This window comes from Leuresthes tenuis, unplaced genomic scaffold, assembly GCF_036924035.1.
Source record: "Leuresthes tenuis unplaced genomic scaffold, fLeuTen1.0.hap1 SCAF_9, whole genome shotgun sequence".
In the NCBI taxonomy this organism is placed as follows: Eukaryota; Metazoa; Chordata; class Actinopteri; order Atheriniformes; family Atherinopsidae; genus Leuresthes; species Leuresthes tenuis.
Window position 1 is genome coordinate 23,990,907 of NW_027325363.1, and position 17,505 is coordinate 24,008,411.

The 17,505-nt window shown below is 40.1% G+C and overlaps 1 protein-coding gene and 1 long non-coding RNA gene across 4 annotated transcripts in view; one reads left to right on the forward strand and one right to left on the reverse strand.

The window, feature by feature from the left end:
• lsamp (limbic system associated membrane protein) overlaps positions 1 to 17,505 on the forward strand; it is a 488,114-nt gene that overhangs the window by 399,694 nt on the left and 70,915 nt on the right. The window lies entirely within an intron of this gene.
• Positions 9,169 to 10,326, reverse strand: LOC140313791 (uncharacterized). The gene is made up of 3 exons (XR_011917089.1): positions 10,275 to 10,326; positions 9,736 to 9,845; positions 9,169 to 9,448 (listed from the first exon to the last, which is right to left on the reverse strand). It is a non-coding gene; the product is annotated as an uncharacterized lncRNA (long non-coding RNA).

Here is a 17,505-nt window from a genome sequence, read left to right on the forward strand (position 1 = left end):
TTTGGTGTTAGAAATCAAAGTTTCTGGGATAGGATTAAAAGGATAATCATCTCTGGGGGCCTAAATTAGGGCTAAATTACATTCTTTACATTCGTAACAATGTTACCTTCATGGATGCCATATTTTTATATCACATACAGTTGATGACCTCTGGACTTTGCGTTTTCCTTGAGTGTCATTATAGATCATTTTGACCTGCATTAGCAGGCGACCTGTGGCATTGTAGAGGGACCTGAATTTCTTCGTATGTGTGTATCTAAGAAATGCTTAATACCTGAAGTCATATTTCCAAGAGGTTAATGATTTAGTAAAAGCGGCCGTAAAAGTTGCTGCGACCTGGGATGTCAGGCATTTGTGCATGCCCTCAGATACTTGCCTAAAACAAATAGTAGAACATCTATTTTGGGTAATTCACCGTTAAGATATGTTATTAATTGATTTGATCTCCCACAGTTAGAAGTGGTGGAAAGTCTCACAATGTTTTCTCACAAACTCCACAGCATAGCAGCCTCAGACATACTTCAATCAATAAGTTGATGCCAAGGACGGGGGTACTGTGAGATGGCTCAGTCGAGCGCTGGTTAGACTCATCCGTGCACACAGCCAAGCTGAGTAGGGCTCGGGAGTGGAAAAACTAAATCTTACACTGGAAATTGTAAGACGCGCAAAGCCTTTGATTAATTTGTGGTTATTTAAAACGTGTCTTTGGTTCAAAATGGTGGCTGCGGAATAAAACAGCCTTTCAGTTAGAAAAAGCAGCAAAGCTCCTGGCTCATGGTTTTCTGAGGTTTACCAGAGCTCCACTATATGTGCATGGAATCTCACTGAAGAAATAGTGCAGGTCTTCGTAGTTTTACTTTACTTTGGACATTATCAGAAGCTTGCTTAAGAAACATAAATAAAGTACTTGGCCAACAAATTCAAATTCAGCCTATTTCATTCCAGACAGAATTTACGAGACTGCATTCCACAGCCTGGATAGAGCAGCCGGGTCTGGGGTGTTTTAGCACTTTTAAGAGCCTTTTTATTTTTCTATTTATTTCCTTGCCTCTGCGCTTCTTCCTTGGCACTGAATCATCAGCTGATTTGCCTCTTTGTGCTTATAATGCACTAAAGCTGAACACGGTGATGGATCACACAAGAGGAAAATGCGGAGAGCAGAGAAATGGGTTAGGCGTTGCGTGGTGTCACACTCAGAGACGAGGCCCAATGTGACATCCCGTTATAATAAGAGCAGTTTACGTCTTTAGAAAGAAAAGCAGCGCAGAGACAGAAAAGGATGGGAAAGGTCGGTACTATGCTGCCTGTAATTGTGGAGTAATGAGTATAATTTGCACCTGTTAGTAATAATATCACTCTTACCTGTACTTGCGCGCTTTCATCAACACAAAATAGCAAAATTGCATTGAAAATCCTGATGAAATGCCCTTCAATATATGCTATCTCATGCTTTTTTATGATTATTTTGTCCATTTTCTACTTACACTTGGGGACAATTCCACTGGGCTGTCAGGCCCACTTTATGGGGGACTTCTAAGAGGCAAAGGAAAAGGAGAGTGAGCGAAGAGTGGGATGGGAAGAGGTAATGGATAAGATGGAGAGGCAATAGAGTGAAATTACGGGGTAAGAATGAATATTGACGACAGAGGGAGAAGGGCAAAAACAGGCACAGAGGGTAGAAAACATTAAAAAAGAAAGTAGAATGAGAGTGACAAAAGGAGGAAATATGACAGAGGAAGGCACCACGGTGCATCTTCTGGGATTTAATAGCAGCATCCTGCCCTCACCATAGATCCTCCAGCCTACGTCTCAATGAGGCACCATCTGTCATGGGCTCATTAAGTCCAGCCACTTCTGCCTCACACTCCAGCCCTGCATAAAAAAACACAACCAGGGAAAAGGGGAAGGAGGAAACTGTGCTGGGGTTGTAGCGTTGACTTGAAAATGTGGACGAACAGGCTCAAGCAAAGCTAGAATGACAGGTTACATGTCAGGGCTGCTGCACCCCTGACATGTACAGCATGATCACGAAGCAGATGTTGCTCTCCGCTGGTGCGTGTTTTGCCACTGCCCTCTCCTGATGAACTGTGAAGATTTGAAATCTCATACATCCACAGCACATCTTCATGGGAGCGTCACAGATGCTTCGGAAACCATTGTCTCTTTCCCACCTGCACCAAACAGATTCAAATCACACCGTTTGTAATCATTTTTGATTAATCATTTCCTCCAGTGAGGTCGGCTGAGTCTCAAAACAATCATTCTTGCCTTGATTAATGGTTTGCTCTAAGCACTGACGCATGCCAACTGAGGTGGAACTTCATGCTGTCAGAATTAAGTGAGGATTTGTCACAATGTAAGGGGTTGGGAAAATCAACCGTTTTCTCATATGTTCCCATCAAAAAAGAGGAGCCTTCCCTCCGGGGATGGGCTTCAGGGTGTAGTGTTAGGAATGATGAGGGTACTAACTGGCGTCATGATAGTGACTGGAAGGTGAAAGGCTTGACAAACAGCTCTGTCGTTAACAGAAAGAGAGAAAGACAAGAGATAGTTTTGACAAGCTTTTTTTATTATTATTCAGTTCCTCCAGTTGAAATTACTAGTAATAGCTGTTGTCACACACACACTGGACTCCTGAAATGTTCGAGAGATGTTTTGAAGCGATGGCACATAAGAACGACATATTTTGCACCTAACATTTGCACCGCACTCTTGTAAAATCTCCAGAACATCAGTGGATGAAACAATGTTCGAACGAATCTGCAAATATTCCAGCGCATTTGCTGCCGATGTGCACCTGATTTATGTGTGTATGCTTGTGAGTTTGTTCTTTCTACAAACCTGTATGCTGCTTTCTTCTTGCTCCCCACTATAGTAGATGCATAGAGATACATATACTAATCATATCAACATAATAAGGAGCCTCATCTACTACTTTGAAGAAGTTGGAAAGAAAATACTGTGATTTCCATCATGTCATTTCTGCATTACATGCTGCCCCCTGCACGCTCTCAACAGCCTCATTTCCAGCTGGGAAAGCGCATATCCAGCAGAAAGCCCCCCGCTGTGATGTGCCTACGTGAACACCCACTGCAGAAAAAGTCAGGACCGAGTTGTTTGCACTTCCTCCTAAAAAAAATTCCCTGTGTTCATGTGTGAAAACAGCCAATGATAGGCGTTTATACCTGGAATGTATCTCCTTCATCATTCCTCTCCATAAAGGCTTAATTAAAAACATTTAACAAACAAGCTTTAGACACTTTACACCTGCCTTTTGAAATCACAATAATTACTGTTTGCTAGCCGTGTCAACTCTAATTTGCGAGGGCATGACACCGATTTCTTTCTGCTTATAGGGAATTAACACACCTGCGTGCACCTTACAATGTGCTGATGTGCTTCTACTGTTTGCTCATTCTCTCTTGCTTTGTCACTTCACTTAAGTGATTTCTGTTTGTCAGGTGTGTCAGTGGGGTAAGGAAAGTGCTGCTGTGTAGTTTTTTTTATTTTTGTTTTTTATGTCAAATACTTGATAAAAGCCTGGAGGGTAGAATCCACAGCCACAGCATTGCACCAGCTATGTCAAAAAATGCTTTCTTCTGTTCAGCCTTGTCAAAGGGGGACAAGTGCAGACCTTACTGGAAATACATTTAACCTGTTTTGCAGTGAGTATCTGGGGCAAGAATTGCTCTGAGGGCTATATAGGAATGACCTGACTTTAATTTGATATTCAGCTTTAGCTTTGCTTCTTTCCAGCTGCTTTCTTCAGTTTCTTTCTGTGGTGCTTTCTTTATTTCTCTGCCTGTTCCCTTTGGCTGGCCTCATTGGAAATCTCTCCATCTCCATCCCCCCCGTCTGTTATGTCCCCCTGTCAAACGCACGTAGACAGCAAAGGCACGGAATGTAGTGGGCAGTTCTTTCCCACCAAGCTTGAGTGAGGCAGATTTCGATCTTTTATCTTTATTGATTGCTGAAACATGTTGTTTGGTTCTTTCAGAGAAAGAATTGGTGAGTCTTTCCGAATGGCAGGAGGTGTATTTGCTCTAAAACTCAGAGATCCCTACTTGCACATGCATGCATACAGATGCACCTTAGTGACACAGGCCACCCAGTCAGCTTGAGGATAAAAGGGGAAAAAGGTGAGTGGGTGGGAGAGAGCCGGAGGCAGGAGGTTGAGAAGAGTGGAGAGCAGAACAAGGCAGAAGCATTACAAAGTGGAAATAGGAAAAAAGTGTTTTGTTAAGAGTGGAGAAATGTCAGAGAGGTAAAAAAAAAAAAGGGTGAAAAGGCGAGGTTAGATGAGGAGAGCTGGGTATTGATGAAATAGCGGGTGGTGTGGCTCTTCTGTCAGTCTTGGCACATCGTTTCTCTCATTACAGTTTCACTCCCCGGCTCCAGTCTGCTCTTTGGTCCTCCCCCACGGCTAGCCCTGGAGCAGGGATCCATCCAGCCCAGCCCTCCTGTCAACACAAGCCCAGCTCAGCAGCTCTGGCCCAGGCATCTGTCAGCCCACACGGTCCCCTGTCAGCCATAGCCTATTGGCCAGTTCATATTGGCACAGCACACAGAAGAAGAAAAAACAGGCTGAAAAAGAGTATAATCTAGCACTGCAGTGCATCTATCAACAAAGCTCAGGGTAAGACAGAGCAGGAGAGCAACATGGGCATCCATCACTAGCAGGCCCAGCATAAAGTCTCTGTGAGGGTGATTAAAAGCACCTCTAAAATTGAACTAGGACAGAAATGCATTTACTTGGTTTTTTTGTTGTCAAACATCAGCTGACATTTGTTGGCATTTACTAGCTTTTTTAGTGGAAACTGTACCACTCTCTCCATGGGGTCTGCGAACATGGAGATGCTGTTGTGGATTAAAAGGGCAGTTTATTTTGCCTAATATTAAAATAAATAAAGTCTCTCTGGCTAAATCAGACAGCTGAGATACTGCATCATTGTGAGGTCTGCAACCAATTAATGGGATAGATATTCTGTTTCTGTTCAGCTACGGCTCTCTTTTTCAATCAAATTAAAATCCCTGCAAACAACTTGTTGAATGTGTATCGGACCAGTCTAAAGGCAGCCGTGGTCTTGTTTTTCATTCTGGGCCAAAGACGCACCTTGACAGCTACTCTGCTCAGCAGAAAGCAGAGTTGCAGGCAGACAACTGCTCTGACAAGTGATTGGAAGTGCTCCGCTTCCTGGACAGTTGCTCATTAGTGAGAACAAAAAATAAATAAATACTACTGAGAATGCTCTACAGGCTGTGCAGAGGGTTGCTTGGACCCTGCGGGGATATGGGCATTTCCACACCTGATAGGAAGCAAAGGGCACGACTAAGTAGAGACAGGTTCCATCGGATTTCAGTTCCATGCTGTTCTCTGCTTCAGAGCATCGATGATCAGATGATAGCAGAGAGGAAACTTCGTGGAAGTAGGAGAGGACCTGGATGAGAGGATGTTATAAAGACATGAAGAAAAAGAAAGCATGGGACGATGAAGATGAAAGAAGGATTGGCACAGCTCTGACTGAAGCCTGAGTGTTGGGGCTTGTACACCACAATGCGTTGATTGGTTATTTATCTTCTTTATTACTATTACCCACATGAAGAAGCATGCGGTGATTAAGTGAAAGGGGATGATACTTGTTTGGAATATTTGGATGATTAAGTGCCCCAATCACAGTCACAATTGGTCTCAAAATGGTCACAACTGTGCATTAGACGATCTGCAAATGAAGTATGAGTGAGCAATTATCTGTGAATAATTTTGGGTGTAGTTTTCGTCATGCAAACATCAGCGTTTTGGAACACACGTCAAACAGCTTCACAAATGTTCACCGAAATAAATCTCAATATTCTACTGACAATTTTTTTTGTTTCAGCTTCAGAGTCTGATCATTTTTACTTTGACCAAGTTCACTTAATATTCACGCACCACCCGATAGGCTCCCACCAGATTACACTTGCATGTGGAGTCTTGAAAGTATTTTCATGGCCTTTGCTTCGCACAGAGCTCCAGCTGTGGAATATGCTATTTATGTTTAAGTGCTGGTAGAAAACTGGGATCCATGGGCTGACAGTTGATTCACAGGTTTTTCCAGCGTAAAAATGATGTTTGCATAAGTAGGCAGAGTAGGTTGCCCCCTTTTTATGAAGACACAAATGATGGTTTGGCCTTTAAAGTGCTGTGCTCAAAGGCTTGGTCAGATAAGCTATGTGTCTGACAGTATGGTGCACAGGTCTTTTCTTTTTCTGATAACAGATAACTATCTCTAACATTAGCTTAATTACTACAAGCAGTTGTATGCTAGGGTCATTTTATCACACTTCAGTCAACAGCACAGCTTCAAAACTCATATAAAGAGAATCCGTTTTTCAGTTTTGTTTATATAGCATCAAATTACAACAAATGTCATCTCAAGGCACTTAAATAATATAGTCCAATTCAAATCAATTGGAATTCAATTCATTGTCATCATAATCCAATTTATTCATGTAGAGCCAATTCAAAAAACAATATCCTAGCTAAGGAAAACAACAGATTGCACCAAAACGTGTCTTCAGTCCAATCTCCCGTCCTGAGCGTGCCTGTGGCGACTGTGGAAAGGAACGACTCCCTTTTAACAGGAAGAAACCTCTGGCAGAACCAGACTCAGGAAGGGTGGCCATCCGCCTCGACCAGCTGGGGTTTGAGAAGACAGAAAAGAGGGAAAAGAGGGGGGAAAAACACCATAACACCATTCAAAGGATACCTGTTGGAACAGGGAAAGATACGTTAATAACCACAATAATGTCACATGTACATAAAATCATTTGATAAATTAAACAGGGAGAAAAGAGAGCAAAGTGAGGAAAGGTGTGACAGATGAGGTCCCCCAGCAGTCTAAGCCTATAGCAGCTTAACTATGGGATGTTTCAGGATTACCTGAGCCATTCCTAACATAAGCTTTATCAAAAAGGAAAGTTTTAAGCCTAATCTTAAAAGTGGAAAGGGTGTCTGCTTCCCGGACATTTACTGGCAGCTGGTTCCACAAGAGAGGGGCCTGATAACTGAAGGCTCTGCCTCCCATTCTACTTTTGGAAACTCTGGGAACAACAACTAAACCTGCAGTTTGGGAGCGAAGATATGATGGAGAATCTCTAGCTAGCTCTTTCTGAGCATTTACATTTGTGTCATTTTTATGTCTAACTTTATTGACATATTAATCTGGTGTAGACTAACATCACGTTAGCTGAACTAACGCTCCATTTAACAATTAGCACACAGGAAATGCTAGACATTAGTTATTTCACTTTGTTTGGAGTGTATTTTCACATTCATTGTAGACTAAAGGGTTGCCAGCAATGTCTTCTCTTTACATGTTGAAAGACTGTGGAAAAACACACCATGATTTCAGTGCATTGTACAAGTTACTTGATACTGAAACTAAAAGTGAGTTAACACTGAATAAAAAAAAGTATTAATCAACTTGCTGAAAAAAACAGATTCCCTTAAGGGTCTTTGTTCAAACAGCTAAAAAACAGCTCTGCTAAAAGAAAAGCTGACTAAAACTAAGATAGGCTAACGCAGAAAAGAAAGAAACTGTAGAAAATGTATAGCCTATGTCTAGTGACGTGAAAGTGAATGTTGTGACTCGCACAAATGAAGCACTCAAATTTAAGCTTATCCATGTGCATCAGTGCACAAAGACACACTTTCAAATGGGAAAATCATCAGACCTGGTGAGTTGGAAGCTAGAAATCTGGAAGTACAACAACATCATATTGTGAAGATTTTTGTGTGTTGATTGTTGTTTGTGTGTGGATTGGTAAGGGCATTTTTTAGTACCCTAAATTACACACAAGACACTTTACAATCATTTAATACCATTTGTGTTTCATTTGTAAGTCATGTGAGGCTAATCTTTTTCCATGGAGCCTAAATATTCACCTTATATTTATCCAAGAGCTTGCTTTGGCAGAGTAACACTCGCAGCATGAGTGCTGTACACTCATACTGTGAGCTAAAACTCACTTGGCTGACTCAGGCAGACGATGTAATTGGGTGTGCTTCTACTTGTTTTTTTTAGATTCTTCTTTTGTGATCTGCAAACAGTGTTTGTCCTGAAATCTGGACAGCTGCCCCAAGACTCTGAGACTCGAAGGAAGCTAGAGTGGACATGCATCATTACCAAGGCTTTCACACACAATGGAACCTGTATTATGTTGTCACCTCGCTCACAAGCAGCTACCTGAAAAACAGCTTACTTTGCTTGAAATTGTCCAAACTCTCTTGGTACAGTTGGCGCAGCCATCTTGACAGAGCTCACTACAGTAATGCAGGGATAAACCTATATCATTTGTACGGAGGAAATCACACGCTGCTCACATCAGTTGCTAGCTAACCGGAAAGAGAATGTCTTTATTCCCACTATTGTATTTATACAAGATATATAACGTAATGACGTATGTGGTCACATGTTAACAGGTATGCTGAAGCAATCAAAGTTCCTTTCACTGGAACTAAGGGGCCAAGCCCAGCTTCTGGTCCCCCCAGAGAACACATCTCCACTGCTAGAGTCCAGTGGCAGTGTGCTTTGCATTGCACTTGGTATAGCTTGGATGCAGCTCCTCGGCCATGGAAACCCATTCCTTGAAGCTCTCTGACTGTGCGGTACAATCCGATGCGGTGATATGTCCGTATACGTCACATATAGGGACAAATATATGGGAAAATTTGCATTGCATACCTGGTGGATTGTTTTCAGATATACCCGTATATGGACAGCACGTACTAGTTCTCTTCATTGTGAAATATGGCATTTAGACCTTCATGTAAAGGTATAAGCCATCTTAAATGATCTTATCTTCTAAGATCTTCTTCATCAGACATTTTAAGATCACTCAGCCAATGTTCTACATCACAATCATAATTTAACTGTGACAGTCTTTAATTTTGGTTTCTATACCATCAACATGTTGTACAAATCAGTAGCTGGACGGATAAACACATTATCATTCCAATAAGCATTTATGAACTATCAGTACTATTAAAGTTTATAAAGTAGTCTAATCTGGTGTTTCACAACCACGTAACTGCACATATGAATGAAAATATATCAGACCAAGAATTTTTAAAGAATTCTTTTTTTTTATTTACACACAAACAGTTTAATTTCAAATAAACATTGTAGATGCTTCTTGGAGGCTGCCTCATGCTGCATGTGCCACTGGGCACTCTGCGGTGTACCATCCTGCAGGAGTTTTTTTGTTGCTCGACAAGTTTGCTCTGGCACTTATCTAAAATGTTTGAGAGTTCTGTTGCCCTCCATTCAGGTGGGTACACTTTCCATGTTCCTTTGTGTTCCGTGTCCGTCTCCTCGTCGCTCATCAGGCATGCAGGCACCCCTTCAAGGTATTTGTACTCCTCCTCAGTTAAAATGGAACGAGCAACAGATCGCCGCATATTTAAAAGCTTAAACAGAGAACAGAAAACGTTTGTTAGATATTACTCTTGATAATGATGACAGCCATAGGTCAATGAGAACACTTTTTAAATGTACACATTAAAAAATACATTAAAAGTTTTTTCTTCTGCATTACCAGATATGCACAGTTCAAACAACATATTTCAGTTATTGTATCCAGAGATAACACTGCAGACTATCTACAACACTGTAATGTGACACAAAAGCAAATCAGAGATCTCTTTTGCATTCGAAGGATCTTTAAAAAAAAAGAAAAAAGAAAAAGTCAACTCACCCTGTGCCTTCTGTTGTTGAGAGCTTTGGACCTCCGGTCCTCTTTCATTTTGTTGTCCTCAATCAACTTAGATTCCCTCTTGAGGTTCTCAAAGTATCTGTTGCAGGCTCCTATGAACACAAAAAGTGACACATCAATATGTGACGACCTTTTCAACCAGTTCTTTGGGGAGAGAAATATTTGGACCGAAAAAGGGCTGCGCAGGAAAGTCTCATGAAGTGTGGACCACAACGTTTTCCTGAACCTGCTATCAAAACAACTGTTCTGTTGCATTTCACACTCAGCGGTAGTCTTTTAGTGGAAGTAAACAGGAGCCTCACACTTTGTTGCACAGTGGTAGCTTTCTACTTTTATATATTAACACTGACCCATTGTCCGCAAACGACGACATGTTTTTCCTCAGAAACAGCAAGACAAAATGTATTAACATAGTTATTATGCGCATACTCTTTTCAAACATCATGAAAAAAAATCAAAATGCACAAAAAAATAAAGCCACGGTCTCAGGGGGTTAAACCAGTTTTAAAATCAGAACTTACTTCTTATCAAAGAGGAGTCGTATTCCTCCTCATCCCTAATTGTCTGTGAGACCACGTTGTTGTGCTCAGACGTGAACCTGCGGATTACATTTCAGAAATCAGAAAAACTAAGCAACATAAAACACGACTTATATAAAAAAGCTTCTCTGAAAAATTGTTGGTGAGGTCTGACTGCCTTTTTTTTTTTAAAAAGTGCCATTTTTTGTTCCTGAGTCAATTTAAGATGAACTAAAGCATCATCAGAAAAATGTCTGATGAATAAATAACCACTAGAAGGTGATGATGCTGCACCCTCTGAGCAAAAAGTGTATGTCATCAATCTTGTAATCAATAGATGAAAGACTATTACATTGTAATAAAGGTCTTACCTCTCATTTTCCCTGTATTTGAGTCCACCCTCCAGACTGCTGTGGATCCTTTTCACCTCACGCTAAAAAAGCCACAGACGGAGTAAAGTTAGATTGTGAGAAAACTTTCTGTGAACAAAACAAGGAGGTCAATAAAGAAGTCTGCACCTCATTGCAGTGCTTATTATTTCTGTCTAAAGTTTTTGTTATAGACATATTTGATGTCAGGGAACTTCAGATTGATACCTCGCCAGTGAAGAACTGAATGTAGCAGCCATCAGAACATCTATATTAATAATCTCAAACTGTTGTTCAAACAGGCAACATTTCACATGTGCAATATTGTGTATGGCTCCTGGTTTCGTTTAATTGTGCTTACTGCTGTAACAGCGCAATTTCCTGTCATGGAGCAATAATCTATTGCATTTTTCTACATGTTTTTAAACATTAAATACCTTTTCACACTTAAGTAATAGTGTATGAACATGCATAGGTAGTCGTTATATCTGTTTTGATCAGATCATAAAACAGAGTACAACAAAAAAAGGCTTAGTGTATAATTTACAGATAGGGCCTTAGGAATATGCCGTGGAGTCTTTGGAGTGTGTGGAGTTGCTGCTGTTACTGCTCCCGCTGCCAATTGGCCTCTTATGTCCTCGACCGCCTCAGTCAGCACATCCAGTTTCACAGCCATCATCTCCATCATCTTCTCCATCTTTTGCTGCACACTGGACAGTACCCCGAAACATTTTCAATTATGTTTAGCAACATCAGTCGTGGAAGAACTCGGTAAGAGCACCACTACGATCTGATGCAGCTCCATGTTTTGCTGTTGTGTGGAATATCAGAAGGTGTGTTTTTTTCTTTGTTGGTTGGTGAGGGGAAATAATGTTTAAAATCTCCAATTCGTTTGAGTAAAAACTCATTCTGAAATAATGTTGTAACCCCAACTAAGCACTGCTCTGTTATCCTCTCAGTTGCAAGTAAAGTAACTGCAGTTTACCGGAAAATGGTATGTCACTCAGTTTGTCTGCGAAGCTAAACTCAAGTAACTGGAGTTAAGTAAGTTGAGTTACTTCAGTCACTTGAGTTAGTCAACCATCTTCAACAACTGAAACAATTTAAGGCCCTTAAGAAACGAGTATCCACTGACTTCCACATATCGTCCCATGTGATACCTGTAGTCTCGGGACTCAGGACAGTCGGGACAGCAGCTAGCAAGCTGATCGACCTGTGGATTTGATATGATTGGCTAGCGGAAGCAGCCAATGAAATGGCCCCTCGAACCAATTAAATGAACTGCAATAAAGTGTACAGTAATATGTTTACTGTACACTGCATTGCAGTGTAAACAGTAATAACTGTTTACATCTTTAGCAGAAGGTTACCTAGTTGTAATGAATCTGCCTCGTGAGGAGAGATTTAAGCAGGAGAATATTATCATTCCAGGAACCATTCCTGATCCACCTGAGCCTAAAGGGCATATTAATGCCCTACTTGGAACCTCTCGTCAGTGAGCTTTATGACCTGTGGAAGGGGGTTTAGGTGTAGACTCTTCTGCTTTAGGAAAGCAACAATACAGAGTTGCTACTCTGCTGTGTTTGTCAAGTGATATCCCAGCATCTGCAAGACCAGATGGTTTCTTGGCCACATGGCAAAAATGGGATGTTCTAAGTGTTTAAAAGGTTTTCCAATAACCATTGATAACGAGGTTGACTACTCGGGTTTTCAGTGTGATCAGTGGCTCCCTAGAAACATTACTGAATTACCTTTTATTTTTTTCACCCCTTTTTTTCATGATTTAGGAATACGATTGGTTGTGTCTCTGAAAAATGTGTAACAAGCCATATGTTCAATATTCTAATAAACAAAGCTCATGACTTGGAAGTTGACTGGCTACTTCAAGTTATTTTCTTATTTTTATTCAGCATCTCTGACAAATAAGCAATTTCAGAATCAGAATGGGTCATTATTGCCAAGTAAGTTTGCACATACAAGGAATTTGTCTTAGCAAAAACAATAAAAGAGAAAAAAATAATATAGAAAAAACAAAACAGACAGTATTTACAGGGCATAATCCCCAACTGCTCCCCACATCTGTCTCCGGGACAAAGAGAGGTGTTGGTGTGGCGGGGGTGGGGTGGGGCGATCATGAGAGGTGAGCAGCTTCAAAGAGGCCATTCTCCTGTAGTGCTAGGGGAGGGTGAGTGGCTGGTTTGTTGGGACTGGGGGGGGGGGGGGGGGGGGGGGGGGGGGGTGTTTGGTCCAGCATCTTGTTTTTCAAAGTGGCAGTAAAACTTGTTCAGTTTAAATTCACAGTTTATTCTTCCAGATGTCAGGGATGTAAAGTGGCCGATGGCGATCTTCTACACATGCTATGGTTAGAAGCCATTAGTTGCCCAATGATAGAAGAACTTTAGAAATGTGCCATTGAATTAACCTCAAGGGTTAGACTGATAATCCCTCTATTTAAATTAAACTGTAGATGCTTACTCTGCACCATAAACATCCTGTAAGAGCTTCTGTTAATAAAAAAAAGATCTCAATTTAATTATTTCAATGACTTGTTATTTATTAAAAATTATACAAAAAATTTAATATTTTCTATCAGATAAATATTATGGGGTTGGGCTTTAGTGGTGATTAGAGTCTTGGATATGCCAAAGATTAGCAACAAAACTGATCTGATTAGTATTTTCTATGTAGCATCAGATGCTTCTTCTGGTGACCTTGTTATGGAGAGTTATGTTATGAGTTATATAATGGAGCTGTGGGACCTCCAGGGGAAACCAAGATTTTTTTTCTTTGTGTGTGTCTATGTGTGAAATAAGTTCCTAATCAACATCTAAATTAACATTTTGATAATCGGAAATAATTTTCTACTACCAGGATCTCCTGCATCTGCCTACAATGGGGAAACGGCTGAATATGGTGGAATCAAGTAAAAATGTCAAATATCACTACTTTTCTTCCAAATGAAATGCTGACATTTAATAATGAATAGTTTAAAACTGTAATTACAGTGAGATTAAAATATGTGGCTTTTATGGAAGTCAGTGGAACAAAATCACCAAATTATTAGATAAAAATATACTAATGATATTGAATCAATTTTGTTGCTAATCTTTGACATTTCCAAGACTCTAGTTACCACTAAAGCCCCATCTGTGTAATATTTATTTTGTAGAACATATTTAATGTTTTGTGTGTTTTTAGAAAATAATATATTTTAATTAAAATAATTAAACTTTAATAATTAAATAATAATCAAACTGTCATTTAAAGGGTTAAAATCCTAAAAAAAATATTGAATGTTAGGTATTTATGAGCAAGTTGTTTAAAGGATTCATGAAAAAAAGCAGAAAAAAAATATCGATGTATGATGTATGTATACAGAAGATATCCAAAACTAGGATCTATCACAGATGTGTGCACCGAGGGTATCCTATACTAGGATCTGTTACAAATTAGATCTTCCTGTATGTCCCCGGAAACATTTTGGATGTGTAGCAGATACGTAAACTTGTATACTATTGGATCTCTCTGGATATAAGGCCTTTTTGTCCAGAGTCTATACATTGTTCTTGAGCTAATCTGAAGGCCACATGAAGTTTGAAGGTCTGTAGCGATTGACGCAGCAGAAAGTTGTCGACCTCTGCGCACTATGTGCCTCTATGACCCCGCGTTGTCATTTTACGTGGCCTACCGCTTCGTGGCTGAGTTGCTGTCGTTTCCAATCGCTTCCACTTTGTTATAATACCACCGACAATTGACTGTGGGATATTTAGTAGCGAGGAAATGTCACGACTGGACTTGTTGCACAGGTGGCATCCTATCACGGTACCACGCTGGAATTCACTGAGCTCCTGAGAGCGACCCATTCTTTCACAGATGTTTGTAGAAACAGTCTGCATGCCTTGGTGCATGAATTTATACACATGTGGCCGTGGAGGTGATTGGAACACCTGCATTTAATTATTTGGATGGGTTGGATGGGCACTGATCCCCGAGGTACGGTGGGTTGTTCATCTAACTAGCACTGATGTCCTGTACTGTACAGTAGCAGTCTATGTGGTATTCTACAGAAGACAGTCTCTACTTTTTAGACAGCTAATAGAGCAAACTAATACAACTGTTTTGATTGTGTATACCGGGGCCAGGGGCCCATATCAGGAGACAGCCAATGGACTTAGTTTAATTTTCACATCAACAAGCTAATCTCTAATCCGTGAAGTGGTGCATATGTTGCAATTATAAAGTAAGTTTCAATGAAGATTAAAGGATGATTTAACGGGGTCACTTTATCTGTAGACATGCTTTTGATTGTGCAGCAACACTCCTACAGCAAGACAGAAACTGATAAGTGAGCATACAAAAACAAAAGTGGGTTTCAGAAAAGAGCAATGAGGAAGCAAAGAGAGACCGCCAGCTGAAACTAAAGGATTTAATAGACGACTCTGCTTATCAGAAAGTCGGGGGAGTGCATATAATGTAAGTTGTACTTTTCTTTTTTGCCATGATGCGGGCAGCTGTGCACTTGACGACAGTTTTCATCTGTGTGATGCACTGCCTCTAAGTAGGTTTTTATGTGCTATGGTGCTCCAACAGGAGATTTTGTCATGCATAGCTGATGGTTTCTTTTCATTGTAAATTTTCTTAATGCCTGTTTCTTTTGGGCATACAATGTGCATGTCCTGTCGTGCAGCCCCCACAAGCCGTGGAAGGGAAATACAGCTCGCATTACATTTTCACATCTGCGCAAATGTCATTCACAAGTCTTTCTGTGAAAAAGCCACAAAGTCTTTCAAAGTCTTTCCCACACCATCCGCGGCAACTTGCTGTTTGGCTCGGTTACGTGTAATCACAACACCTTATAAGGCATTAACAAAATGAAATGCAGTCCATTTCTGCTTGGTTTGAGAAAATAGTATCTGAGAATACATTCTCTTTTTGTTTTGTTTTGTTTTGTTTTTGTAGCCATATCGTCATGGGCACTATTCTTTCATCCCTCACATGGTGATGCTTTCACGATCACTTGGAAAAGATAAATTATCAGTCGGAACACATTCTTGTTGCTGCGGCACGTAAAGTCTGCACCGAGACCGGAACCACAGCTATGTAGACTCTTGTTAGAGTCCAGGCAGAAATGTAGTAAATCTATGTTTGTAATGCCTCACTGACCCACATTGTAGAAACATCTTGTGCGGACTCATTTTGTTCAAGGTAAAAGTTTGATGGCTCACCAGGAGGAACGTTCAGCCAAAACACAAAAACAGCTCAGTTCTTATTTTATTCTTCATCATGCAGGTGACACTGCACACACAGTAATACAGCCCTTGTGCAACCACATTCAAAACTGAAGAAACAATGATTATGATGATGGGGGTAAGGTTTCAAAACCTATTTTTTGATTAGCAGCACAGCTAAGTGTCTTCTTTTTCCATAATATTTTTCTTCTTTACTTCACGGCAGTAATTTTCAAAGTTTATTTGCAGTTTTATTCTGTGGTGAATTATATCACTGCCACTTTCATTCACTGGCTTTGCACACATATCTAATCTAATCTCTAAACCTCTTTAGTCATTTAAAGTATTCAGTATTTGCATATTAATTGCAAGATGAATATCTGTGTTTACAACTGTCTGAGTAACAATGGCGCTGTCTTTGAATTACACGTCTAGTAGTCAAAAAGCGGCAGTTAGGTGACTTTCAAAGAAAATGGAAAATGTGCATTTGCTCTTGCTTCAGCACAAAGCAGTGGGTTTCCCCATCAGATTTTTGTAAGCTTGTGGGGCGAAACTGCAGAACACAGATTTAGTTTAACCCAAAGCTTTATACCTTTTCTCGAGCTTCCTTAAATAAACTAAGTTTATTTCAAAATCATAAATGCTTACTGTATATTTATCTCATATTGCAACAATATAATGTCCCTTTACAGAATCGAAAAAGCATCTTTCACTTTTAATTCTTCATGTAATTTATTTTTAAATTTTAAAATAGCTGTTTGGATTTCCAAAGCACTTTGGTAAACCATCTGTGTATATATGAGTGGCATAAGGATACATACATACATACATACATATATATATATATATATATATGTATATATATATATATGTATGTATGTGTATATACACTATATATATAAACTGGCTTGAGATGTTTTTCGCTTGCTTAGAGGAGAACTTGATGCACATTAGAGGAATGGAAATAACTATCTGAATTGTGTCTGTCCTGACAAAAATTAAAATGACATGACTCACCAGCTGCTTCCAGTCTGAGCTGGCAAAAAAATTAATTGTGACTCAGAGATAAAATTAATTTCTTCAGAAAGAGATCTTCATTTTTCTCTCGTGGCAGACCACCATAGCTGTTGTTTCCTTACTCCTTGAGGTTTGCCTCCAGTTAGAACAACTACTTCTTCTACAGAATTACAGCCACTAGCCACTGCAGCCACCCCTTACTGCAAAGAAACGATCCAAACTACGCAGCCTCATTTATTCACTTCAAACCTCTCAGTGAAAACATGCCTGACTCACAGCAGGTTCAATTCAAGCACCTAAACCACTTGGTTTAGCGTTAACGTTTGTCTACTGCATCAATGTCAAATCGGGTGTTACAAAAAAAAAGGAAAATCCACATCCATCTACTCGAATAAAAGGATTTTAATTACATGCCTTTTCTCTGATTTATCTGGAGCCTAGAATTTAATTAATGCTTCGCTTCATGTCTCTTTTCAAGTGCCCTTTTCATCTTCCACTTTCTTGGTTTTTTTTTTCTTTTTCCACTTCCTGGTTACTTAGCGGGAGGAGTCCAGGGTAATCGGGGATCATTCAAAACAACCAAGATGCATCCGTTCAGTCACGCTGGGCAGTTTTGCCGCT